General features: G+C 42.9%; 2 protein-coding genes and 1 long non-coding RNA gene across 6 annotated transcripts in view; 2 read left to right on the top strand and 1 right to left on the bottom strand.

Annotated features, from left to right (window-relative positions):
• LOC309508392 (UDP-glucuronosyltransferase 2C1-like) overlaps window positions 1-12,457 on the top strand; it is a 53,178-nt gene that overhangs the window by 20,834 nt on the left and 19,887 nt on the right. The gene's annotated exons all lie outside the window — the stretch shown is intronic.
• LOC309508391 (UDP-glucuronosyltransferase 2C1-like) overlaps window positions 1-12,457 on the top strand; it is a 42,109-nt gene that overhangs the window by 21,120 nt on the left and 8,532 nt on the right. The window lies entirely within an intron of this gene.
• Window positions 4,849-12,452, bottom strand: LOC309508623. The gene is made up of 2 exons (XR_014209615.1): window positions 12,172-12,452; window positions 4,849-7,295 (listed from the first exon to the last, which is right to left on the bottom strand). It is a non-coding gene; the product is annotated as an uncharacterized lncRNA (long non-coding RNA).

Raw genomic sequence — 12,457 nt, 5'->3', positions numbered from 1 at the left:
GTGTCAGTGATCTTAACGTTTAGTTTAACACCGTTGTTATAAACCCTTTTTTCTTTTTCTTTTTTCAAACTCTAATATATTAAATATTTCAGAATAATAGGCCTTCACATGGTGCAGTTGAGAGTAAGACAGCCAATTGTAATTTCTCAAATGCATTTTTTCTTTCATTTGTTTGGTCTACTTTTTCATATTCTTTTTATTTCTGCTCATGAGCTGCTTTAAGAAGAAAATTGGAAATCTCTACCTAATCTTGGATCCATGGCCAACAACATTTCCATCTCATTATCCCAGTTTTGACAGCATTTTTGATTTCAGAATTTTTTCTTCTCCAATCTATCTTTAGAAAATTATTAAAACAAGATGGAGTGACCAGTATCATGGTTTTGCAAACAAAAATAATAATTCTTTGACATTTTGTATCTATCTTTTTCTTTGTCCTATATGTCTAATATAATAGCCCTCACTATACCAAATCCAGCCTCAGTTTTAACTATTTGGTGAGCTGAGCACCCACTTCTCTGTATTTTCTTTTCTTATAGAGCTGGACTTGTACCTACTGAAAAAGCAGAGAGGGTTAGTTTAGCAGAGAATATAAAGAATTGCTATGAGACCAGTGAATAATCAGAATGAATAACGTTAATATAATAATTAACCAAATTTGAAGCAGTCTCTAGAGTGTTCATAAGGTTTGTCACACCTGTCGTGTCCCGTTTTTAGCTTGGCTGTCGCTCTGCATGTTTTGCCAGCCTAGCCTGTCACTCAGGCCATTGCAGAGTGGAGAATAGGCTCTGTTGTTTCTCTGCCTCTTCTTAGTTTGGGCTTTTTATCGATCCTGCCAGTTTTGCATCTCAGTATTTCTCTTTGTCCTCAGGAAAAGTCTCAAGTGAAAGTTTCACCTTTTCCCATATTAATTCAGTCTTTCTGAGTCTTTTTGATTGGTCAACTTCAGGAGGGGAGCTGAGAACCCCTCACCCACTCTCTCTTCTTCTCTCTGCATTTGCGTCTTTGCCCTTTGCCCTCTTGTTGCTTCCACAGGACACTGAAGGTATCTGGAATTTGAACACTCAGAGATCTGCATGAATCAAATTGAACTTTCACATATAAGCTATCAGTTCTTTATCACATTCCACTTTTTAACCTGCATCTTTTCACTATTCCTTTTTATATAAAAAATCTCACTGGTTGACAATAGCAGTTCCCCCATTCTATTAGTAAAGCAGTTCTTCATTGCAGGAAAAAGCAAGCTAGTTCTGTTTTTCTATATCATCAATAACTCTGATGATCTAAGAATAATACAATTAAATTATTTTCCCTATCATAAAATTAGACTTCAATCTTTCTTCTATATTTGCATGCAGTGTTCACAATAATCTAGTTTCTCAACAAACATCAATGAGTTCCTCTTATTTATTTACTCTCAATCAACAAATCCCATTTCTAAGATTTTAAAATTTCTGTAAAGTATTTTTGACTTTTGAAACTTGGTCACTCAATCTTGCTAACCTTCAGCACTGCACCAGTTATTTTTCTCTTAACACAAACTTATTAATCTGCAATGGAATACTTTTTCCACTCTGTCTTCAGGGATAATGAGATACAAATTTTAGACGTCTTCAGATATAATATATAATATATTAAGCACGTGCAATCTTATTTATATTCATCTATTAATATATCATTACATTTATTGATTAAACATATATCTTATTATTTTAACTTATTTTATACTACAACATTCTTTATAGTTAATATCTTGGAACAATTGTTTTCCCTTACTTTTCTTTCTTAATACACACCATTTAACATCCCTTTCATTCACTGGTCATTCACACGTTCTCTGTCCCTTCAAGCAACCAGGGTCAGAGGTCACTTATTTTCAACCACAGGCACAGTCACAGGATCCTACAGGCACACCAACATGATCTCACACACTTTTTTTTCTCTACTCTGTCAGATCTGAACAATACATTAAAATATTACACTTTTAACTATCCTATTCCATAAACCTCTGTGATTCACTTCCTCAACACAACAGAGTCATATATGATCTTAATTCCCCTGAGCAAACTCTTATTAGAGTAATAAGGTACCCGGAAATTGACTAAATCTGCAATCATGCTCATTTGTATCCTTCAAGGCCCTCTTACAAATGTCTGCAGATCAACCATCTATTTAAGCTAAACTACACCTGTATCAATCAATGCCCACTTACAGGTATAAAACATCAATAACTGATATCCTTATATCAGTACGCTTGTCATCCATCAAGGCCCACTTGACAAGTAAGACAAAACTTCTTCTGTGTTCATGCTATTCTTGTATCCATCAAGGCCCACTTACAAGAACCCACAAATCAATAATTGATATCCTTATCAATAAACTCAAACACTCTGTGTGCATGCTTTTTGCTCATCATCCTTCAAGGCCCTCTTGATTGAACAAACACAGAACTTTACGTACGTACGTCAAAACTCTTAGCGCTAAATCAGCAGTACCAGTAGTTATAGAATCCACTCAGGATTAAACAAGTACTGGCAAACACTATCGGGAGCTCCCCCAAGCTATTATCAACTACTTGACATTTACAAAGACAATGCATGCAATTATTTCTGATATCAAACATCACTTTTTAAGTTCTTTAAATTTGGAGAAGCTTTTTCTTACCACATCCGGGCCACTGGTGACTAACACATACCTTATTCAAAAGCAAAACTGCTCACCTCAAAGTACAGCGGCCACTGTTGTCTGTGTAAGTCACCAGCGAGCCCTTCGTGGCTTCTTCAGCTCCTAAGCCAAGTCCTGCCGGGGTCGCCATTTGTTGTGGTTTAATTCTTTCCTTTCAGGGAAACGACTTCAGAGATTTTTGATACCAGAAATATTAGACTTTATTAACAAACAAAGCCGAGAGACTCTCCGCAGAAAGAGCCCCTCCAGAAAGATTGTCCAGCAAACGTATATACCTTCTCCTTCTCCCAAATATGGTAATACATTCTATAGGTATTTTGAGAAATAGTTTGTACCATGTGACATTACTGAAATAGAATTCTCTGCTGTAACCACACAGCTCTCAGGTTCCAAAGTCACCCAAAGACATACACAGACAGAAAGGAAATAATAGTGTACAAAAAACAGTTAAATTACTTATTTTCTAAATAATAAAATCTTCAACAATAACTGTGGTAACAAACCAAGCAGTTCTATCGAACAGTATTTTTCAAATTTAACACTGTTCAGTATGTGTGGTGTGCAGGGCGTGTTTGAACCCAAAATTGTTAGATGTAGGCTAGACGAAATTGTGTGGCAGATATAGTGTTGTAGCCGGGTCTGTTAGGCTACTCAGTTTTGTGGTAACGTTAGCCATCATGTGCCGGCCTTTTTCCTTATGTTAATTGTCGTTATAACTTCTGTATGACCTGGCAATAAACATTTTTGTAATTGTGTCTATAATGTGATTGGCTAAACTTATTTTATTTCGGGTGCGGGTCGGGTGTCGGTTCTATTTTAAGCGGGTCGGGTCGGGTGCGGATTTTAATTAGTGCTGTTGACGGATAACGGGTCGGATGTGGTTTGAAGCACTGCAGGTACGGGCGGGTGCGGGTTTACAAAATCGGACCTGTGCAGGACTCTGCTTCTCCCTGCCCTAGTTTCCTTACAGGTGGGGATACACACAAACTGTGTGTAATGTTTGGGAGCGGAACATGCACTGTCAGCCTTTAAGGGGGCTGACGGTGAGCATTGTGAGAGGCTGCCGCTCCGTTCTCGCCTGTCACTCTTCAAGGAGGCTGCTGCCATGAGGCCCAGTAGCTTTTGAATTTTCAGAGAGCACTCTGGCGAAATCCAGGCCTGCATGTCAGCTGAGTTGAAGACTGCCCCCAGGAACGAGATGCGTTGGCTGGGGGACAGTGAACTCTTGCTTAGATTGATCCTGAACCCCAGACTTACCAAATGGCTGAGGAGCAAGGATCTATGCGCGCATACTGTAGCACCTCCGTTGATTGGGCTAAGAGCAGAGAATTGTTGAGGTAATTCAGGATATGCACTCCCATCTGCCTCAAGGGGGAGAAGGCTGCCTCCACACATTTCGTAAAAATACATGGAGCTATGGACAGTCCAAACGGTAGGACTTTATATTGGGAAGCCGTTCCGGGGGTGTCAGCATGGGTCTTAGAAACAATTGAATTTCATGAGCATCAGTGACCTGTGACCTAGTGACATGACCTGTCTCTAGTGTTGTTTTTGGCAGCCTGTTTTACATTCACATTCATACTCTTTTTAGTCTAGTCAAGTTTCAGTCGACTAAAAGTCTGAGCATTTTAGTCTTATTTTAGTCACAATTATCCATGACTATTTTCGTCTAGTTTTAGTAGACGAAAACGATGACATTTTAGTCTAGTTTTAGTCGACGAAAGTTGATGACATTTATTCTATTGTATTTTAGTCTCTTTTTGTAATGCAATTCTATTTAACCCATTCAATATAGTGTAAGTACCTAGTTATATAGACGAAACCAAAATTTTATTTTTATTTTATTTTCCTGTGATTCTGTGGCTGCATTTCTCCCCGTCTTTTTCTACAACACATTCCGTTTTCTTTTCCACTTCTATGTAATGAAAGTTTTTCCAAATGTCGTTTCTTCTTTTTCTCCCAAAGACGAACCCCGGCTGGCTGGCCATAGGTCCCTTTCTCTGTGTCAGACTTAACTTTGTTTGTTGTCATTTACGCTAACTCACCGCAGTCTAAATATCTAAATAATGCTGCAAATGGGGCTTGAGGAAGTGACGTCACCTGCGTCTGCGCAGTGCGACCTGATGCAGCCCCTGAAGTGAGACACAGGAAACAGAAATACTGCAAAATAATAATAATAACGTGACTAAACTGGACAAAATAACGTCATAACATTTCGTCTCGTCTCGTTTTGGTCAATGAAAATGAAGAGACATTTTAGCATCGTTTTTATTTGTAAACCACATTTAGTCTCGTTTTTATTCGTCAACAATATTGCATTATACATTTAATTATAGTCATCGTCACATGACCAGCATTTACGTTGCGTCACGTGATAAAGGTTCGTTGACGACGATATTTAGTCATAATTTGATAATTAGTCATAATTCATATTCATAAGTCATCATTTCGTTGACGAAAGCAACACTACCTGTCTCTCACGACTCTCCAGCCTCTCGTCACCCAAGCCGTGGCATGGGCAGCCTCCGGGTGTGTCAAATTGGGTTTTGGAGACAATCAGATGAGGCTACTCTCCAGTTCGCTTGCACAACGCTCACGTCCTCCGAGCCGAGGTACAAGCTCTGCTTGCGAAGGGTTCTGTAAGTTCCCACATTCCAAGGTGAGTCAAGCTTTTACAGCCGCAACTTCCTTGATCCAAAGAAGTATAGCGGCCTCAAGCCCATCCTCGATTTGAGATGTCTGAACCATGCCCTGATAAGACAGCCATTCAGAATGTTAACTTAATAAATCTTCTTGCAGGTTTGACCCAGGGATTGTTTTTATGAGTGGATCTGAAGGACGCATACTTTCATTTCCAGATCACAGACCGTTCTTGAGATTTACGTTTGAGGGGGTGGCTTACCAAGCCTGGCTTCGGGTAGCAAGGGGCTGGCCACCACACTGGGGGAAGGGACCAATGTTCATGGGAGGTGGTCCGGCCTTGGTGGTACTCTCGCTTAGTAGGCTAATCTGTTTATTTAATTTGTATCTTTTTTCTATTGTATTTGTCCTATTCTTTGTCATTTTAGACTGTTGCTTATTTAACAGTGAAACTGCTCTGAAAACCAGATTAAGGGGTCGGGTGTCCTTTTGGGGTTTTTATGAACGCATTGAAAGGGGCACCCTTACAAAGTGTTGCTTAGGGCCCCCAGAAGTCTAGGACCGGCACTTTGGGTGGAGCTTGAGCACCTCCAAACTGACCATCATACGGCTGATTGCTTGGGCCGAAGTCTTTGTAGGGCGCAGAGCAAGGTCTTTTGCGCTGAGCAGCTCCTAGAAAGCAGCAAGGTCTGGAATGGACTCATTCATAGTGCAGAGGAGTTTGGCTTGGAACACTTGAAGGACCGCCATCGTGTGGAGAGTGGATCCAGCTTGACAGGCCGCAGAGTAGGCTCTGGCCAGAAGGCAGATGTGGCCCTGCATGGCTTAGAGGGATGAACAGCCTTGATTTTCATCCCAGGGCCGTGGGCGGGCAGAGTTGTGGTGACAGCCCCCTCCAGGGGGAAGCTTTTGCCGCCGCCACCAATGGTGTGGGTGATGCGCAGCACAACTGGCAAGTTCATCATGAACGAAAGGGGTTGGTCTCTGGCAGGGAGTTCATTGATGGTGTCCCGGCTGCAGGAACCATTCATTGAGACGACTGTGGGCAGGCACTTCCAGGCACCCAGGGAATTCCCTCGCTGTAGGGAGAATGAGGCACGTAGGATATGGGCCAGCGTGAGCTCACTCAGTCCCATCTGCTCAGCCCTGCGACTCTGTTGTTTCTTCCTCTCAGGGAGAGAATGGTGGAGAACAGGGAAGCCCTGTATGTGACATACTCGTGGCGCAGAGTTTTGAAACAAACGCTGGCAAATATATGTTCTTTTAGAGTGAAATCTTCTCAATTAGTCTCACAGGATAGCCGCTGGGGAGAAGCACCATTCTCAGCTGTCGAGCTGTCAGCGCCATTAATCTGCTGCTGGGGTTTTTTTCCACGGCGAGCAGGAAGGCTTCTTTTTTATTTTCTTCTTCTGAGTCAGTGAGATGATCTTTGCACTGAAGGAGAAAAATTCTGACGAAAATTGCTTTCAGTATGACTTAAGCAGTTGGCCCTAACCGTTTTGGCAGGCTGAAAAGCCATTTGTCTGTGCATGTGAACCCATCATTCTTCAGTATTTGGAGAAAAGCAGAGTTTTCCCCATAAGCGTCAGTAGTTGTCACACTGTGAGTAAACCGTATCGGAAGGGAACTCTTTCTGCCTCAGCTGTTTTTCTTAATTAGACAAGAATGACACTACAACACAGAATGTGTTTTTGCTCTTTAAAAAAATAGATGCTTAATATTGTAGGTACTATAGTACAGCGGTTACTAGGCTTTAATGAAAAAGTAACTGCAGAATCGAAGCACTAATGAATGGAAAAGAAGTCAGGGTCTCAAGTGTGAGACACGGAGACAGTCATCTAGTGCATGTTAACATAAAAAAATAAAAATAAATTGAAGTCGGCATAAAACAGCAGTTGCAAAGGTATTTTCTTCCCTATTGTGATGTATATCCGACTGAAATGGCTTCTCAAACAAGAAAAAAATTAGGCCTGCAGGGCTTGATATTAACTCTTTTGCTCACCAGCCTCTGTAGCTAGTGGTTCCCTTTCAAGGGAACTCGAGCTGCGTCGAGACGCGGTGGGAACGCCCTGCGTGATTGCGTCGTGAAGCACGTGTATAATCAGTCTAATTGAAAGACGAGACGTCATAGGCGGGTGACGTCATCGACCAGGAAACTATAAGGCAGCCCCGCTGACACAGATCGCGTTAGCTTCTGTGCCTTCAGCAAGCGATCTGTGTATTCTGTCCTTGTCATATTTATTGTTGTCTGTCAAGTTGCAATATATATATATTATGGCAAAAGAGAGCAAGCAAGCGTTGTGTTGTTCCCTGCCCACGTTATATCACGGGACACACACTTCAGCTTTGTGTTGCTTGTTTGGGAGTGGAGCATGCCAACAGTCAGTTATCGAGGGGGCTGACTGTGAGCATTGCGAGAAGCTGTCCGTGAGGACGCTCCGCTCCCGCCGGCCGTTCTTCGAGGAGGACGGTTCGGTGCGCGCTCCCCGAGGCGCGGGTCCCACTGCTGCCGAGGCACGGCGTCGACGCGCATCTTGGGGATCGCGAATGGATCGAACAGCGGGGTTTGAGACGGGCCCCGCCCTATCTCTGCCTTCACCTGTTAGATCCAGTGCCTTATCTCGGGGAAAAGCACGCTCTGCCGTTTCTCCTCCCCGGGATGAGGCACTCATGCTGCGATTTCCAGTTCCGAGGAATTGGTATCGTTAGTATTTTTGTTAAGAGAACAAAACAATAAAAAATATAAAGAATAAAGCAGATGTATGAGTTTTCAATCAATAAATAAATAAGTCAGCTCATAACTCTGTTGAATAAAGAGGAGAAAAAGAAAATAAACTTTTAAAAGGAGGTTTTATCTAGTGCTGTTGCTAAGTTAAATATTACTGGCCAGCCGGTTATAATGAGAGTGAAAATATAAGGAAAACTCTATATCTCAGCCTCCTCGTCAGGGAATGCCGTTTTTTCCCTATCTCCACACTGAGGTGTCGAGATCGTGGAATAAACCGGTTTCTATTTATGTGTTTAATTCCCAAACTTCTACTATAGTAATGTTGTGGGTATTAAGTATCATGGTATGACAGTGCCTCGAGTTTAAGAGACGCTTGTGAGCTATCTCTCTCCCGAGTCTGCGTCATCATAACCCCGACGTTACCCACCAGCCATCATAAATAAAATTTTAAAAAGGCAGCGCTGTTGGGTAAAGTATATAAGGACATGGATGAATGTGAGGATGTCAGCACTGACGCTATTCGAGAATTGCGTCGCGCAACAGATAACTATACCGGGGAGGGACGGTTTCGAGAAATCGTTTCTCCTCGGCGTCCTCTGGGGGGCGACTCTCTGAGGAGGGTCGCAGCGCTGCCAGTTCGGTTGTTTTCCTGCTGGTGGCCACAGAGTGATATATATATATATCTCGACGATTGGTTGATTTTAGCTCAGTCCGAGCAGTTGGCAGTTCGGCATCGAGATGTCGTTCTGTCTCACATAAAGAGGTTGGGGTTGTGGCTCAACGCCAAGGAGAGTGTGCTCCTCCCAGCTCAGAGGACCACTTTTCTGGGTGTTTTATGGGATTCGACAATAATGCAAGCACGTCTGTCTCCTGCACGTATTTCTGCGATTCTCACAGCCGTAAAGGGGGTAAAACTAGGCCAGTCACTCACTGTGAAACAGTTTCAGAGACTGTTGGGGCTCATGGCAGCTGCGTCCAACGTAATCACTTTTGGCCTTTTGTACATGAGACCTTTGCAGTGGTGGCTCAGGATCAAGGGGTTTTCTCCGAGGGGAAATCCATTTCGCACGATCAAGGTCACGCGGCGATGCCTTCGTGCCTTGGTCATGTGGAAGAAACCTTGGTTCCTCGCCCAGGGCCCAGTGCTGGGGGCTTCTTGTCGACGCGTAACGCTTTCGACGGATGCTTCCCTCACGTGATGGGGGGCGGTCATGAGTGGCCGCTCGGCGAAAGGTCTTTTGCAGGACCATCAACGTTCTTGGCACATAAATCGGCTAGAAATGATGGCGGTATTTCGAGCTCTCAAATACTTCCTGCCAGACCTGAGAGGTCACCATGTGCTTGTGCTTCCAGACAACACACTGATGGTCTCTTATATCAGAGCAGATATCCTGTTGAGACAGGGGCTGAGGCCCGGGGAATGGAGACTTCACCCCAAGGTGGTGGAGCTCCTTTGGGAGAACTTCGGTCAAAACTCAAGTCTACCTTTCGCATCGTTTTATACAACGCATTGCCCTATGTGGTTCTCCCTGACACATCCAGCTCTGCTTGAACTGGATGCAACGTATTAGGTGTGGTTGAGGCTACACCTGTACGCATTTCCCGATATCTTTGCTCCCGGGAGTTACTCTCATCCGGAGTTATGGATACTATGGGCTCGGCCTCTGAGGGGGCCCAGCTCACAGATTCAGGTCTCTCGACTGAGGTTGTGGAGACCATACTCCAGTCTAGAGCTCCCTCCACGAGAAGACTGAATATCTGAATCTTGCTATCTGCCCTATGGTACAGTACTTGATTTCTGCAATGACTGTTTCTTTGCTGGGTTATCTCTGAGGAGAGATTCTTATTTCGTCTTCTCCGTGGTACATGAGGCTGAGGCCTGCACGTACTTGGATTTGCACCTGGTATGGTGATAGTCTTTCTTCACCCCTTGCCGGGTTGTATTCCTAGGTCCCTACTAAATTTGCGGGTCATTTGTGCTGCAGGCCTTCTGTCCTCCACCTCCAGATCAGGAAAAACGTAATCTGTTATGCCCTGTCTGGGCTTTGGATGCTTATGTCCACAGAGCTGCCCTGTGGTGTATATATAAGAGCAGTTATTTGTCTGCTTCGGGTTACCTAAGATAGGTTGCCCTGCATCTAAACAGATAATGAGCAAGTGAGTAGTTGAGGCTATCTCACTTGCTTATGAAGCGGCCGGACAGCCTTCACCTTTGGCTGTCCCGGCCCATTCTACCAGGAGTATGGCTGCCTCTAAGGCTTTATTTTCAGGAGTTTCACTCTATGACATTTGTAATGCGGCAGGCAGGTCCTCACCGCATACATTTGTTAGATTTTATGACTTGGACCTAGGCTCCACTCCAGGGTCTAGGGTGCTTGTTTCCTAGTATGTGCACGGTCTTCATACAGAACAGGCATTTGTCATATGGCGTCGTGGGTACAGGGTTCCCACCGCGTCTCGACGCAGCTCGAGTTCCCTTCGAGCTCGAGCTGCGTCGCCTTGCCATACTCCCTGCATGCCTGTGATCGACTTGCTTCGGCTTTTCAGAAGCTAACGCGATCTGTGTCAGCGGGGCTGCCTTATAGTTTCCTGGTCGATGACGTCACCCGCCTATGACGTCTCGTCTTTCAATTAGACTGATTATACACGTGCTTCACGACGCAATCACGCAGGGCGTTCCCACCGCGTCTCGACGCAGCATCTCGTTCCCTCTCAGTCTTAGACGTTTTCCAAATTTACTAGGCACTCAGCATTTTCACTTGTTGTTGTGAAATTGTTTTATTAGGTGTGTGACAATACACTTAGCTCACAAGATGATACTTTAAAGTTTTTTTTTTTTTTTAAATCTTCAATGACAAAATATATGACTGGAAAAATATTATGTATATGACTGAAAGTCAAAATGCAAAACAATGCAGGTGCATTTTGAAATTTTTAACTAATCTAGGGCTAAAGATTATTTTGATAATAAGAATACAGCCGCCAGACTCTGGTCAAAAACGACTGATTTCAGCTATTTATGGTAAAATTATCTCCCTAACTCCTTCTCCGATTGACTCCCCTAAGCTAACCTGGGAGCATGATTTGGGCATTGACATTTCCGATGACCAGTGGAAAAACATTCTCAGTTTAGCTCACTCTTCGTCTATTTGTGCTAGACATGCCCTAATACAATGTAAAGTGATCCACAGAGCTCATTTCACTAATGCCAGACTGGCTAAATTGTTTCCTAACAGAAATGATGCCTGTAACAGATGCAAACAATCTCCAGCCGATCATGTTAACATGTTCTGGTCATGCCCGGTGCTATCAGATTATTGGTCCGACATTTTCGCAACTCTCTCACAGGCCCTCAATTACACTATTGGCCCTAATTCCTTGACTGTTCTGTTCGGCCTCTCCCCAATCACATATATACCAGCTACAGCGCACTGCGCCATTGCCTTTACTACTTTGCTGGCCAGGCGTGCCATCCTCCTTAAATGGAAGCATGCTTCTCCTCCATCACATGACGACTGGATAAGAGATGTATTGCAATACATCCACCTTGAAAAAATGTGATATTCTCTTAAAGGCTCGCTGAGATCATTTCATAAAACTTGGAGCCCTGTACTGACTACTATTGAAGGCCTTATCGGGATTTTAAAACCTCCTGATTAGTTTTCTGTGGGGACGGGGGAGATTTTCTTCTTTTGTTTACTGTTTAATTATTATCCTCTTTTTTTTTTTTTTTTTTTTTTTTTTTTTCACATACTTTCTCGTCACATACCTTCTCGTGTATGTATTTACTGGTTTATTTATTAGTTTTTATTATCTATTTGTGAGTGCTACAGGTGGCCTTAGGGGCGGGGTGGGAGGGTTGACGAGTGAGGGTCTATATTGCTGTATGGAACTGTTCTGTTGATTTTTTCTTTTTCTTTCAGATGCCTTGTTTCATTTTACATCTGTTGTAATACCCTTTATATGTCTGCAGAAAACGTAATAAAAAGAAATATATAAAAAAAAAAAAAAGAATACAGCCGCCAAATCCCAAACGAGAAACCAACACCAAATGTGAAACATTTGCCGGTTCCAGTCTCCTTCTTCCTTTATCAACATACTTCGTTACAGAATTTAACTATAACTGTTATTCACGCTTTTCAAAAAGGTAATAAAGGCTTGACGTTAACTACATCTGTTCACATTTTCAGATGAATTCAGTTTTTTTAAGAGTAACCATCTGAATTATTTTGCCTGGTTTACCTGACAAGGCATTTCGATAACGAGGTGACACAAATAAACCTGGCTACTACTCTACATCTATTTAATTTCTTTATTTTGTTATGTCAGTACTGCACAGTGTCGGCAACATTATTATTACCAGAAGTAACTACACAAATAATATTATCCAAAATTACGTGATCC

Source organism: Leuciscus leuciscus (assembly GCF_965113295.1).
Source record: "Leuciscus leuciscus genome assembly, chromosome: 10".
NCBI lineage: Eukaryota > Metazoa > Chordata > Actinopteri > Cypriniformes > Leuciscidae > Leuciscus > Leuciscus leuciscus.
The sequence above is the reverse complement of the archived record's forward strand: the minus strand, read 5'-3'. Positions and strand labels throughout refer to the sequence as shown.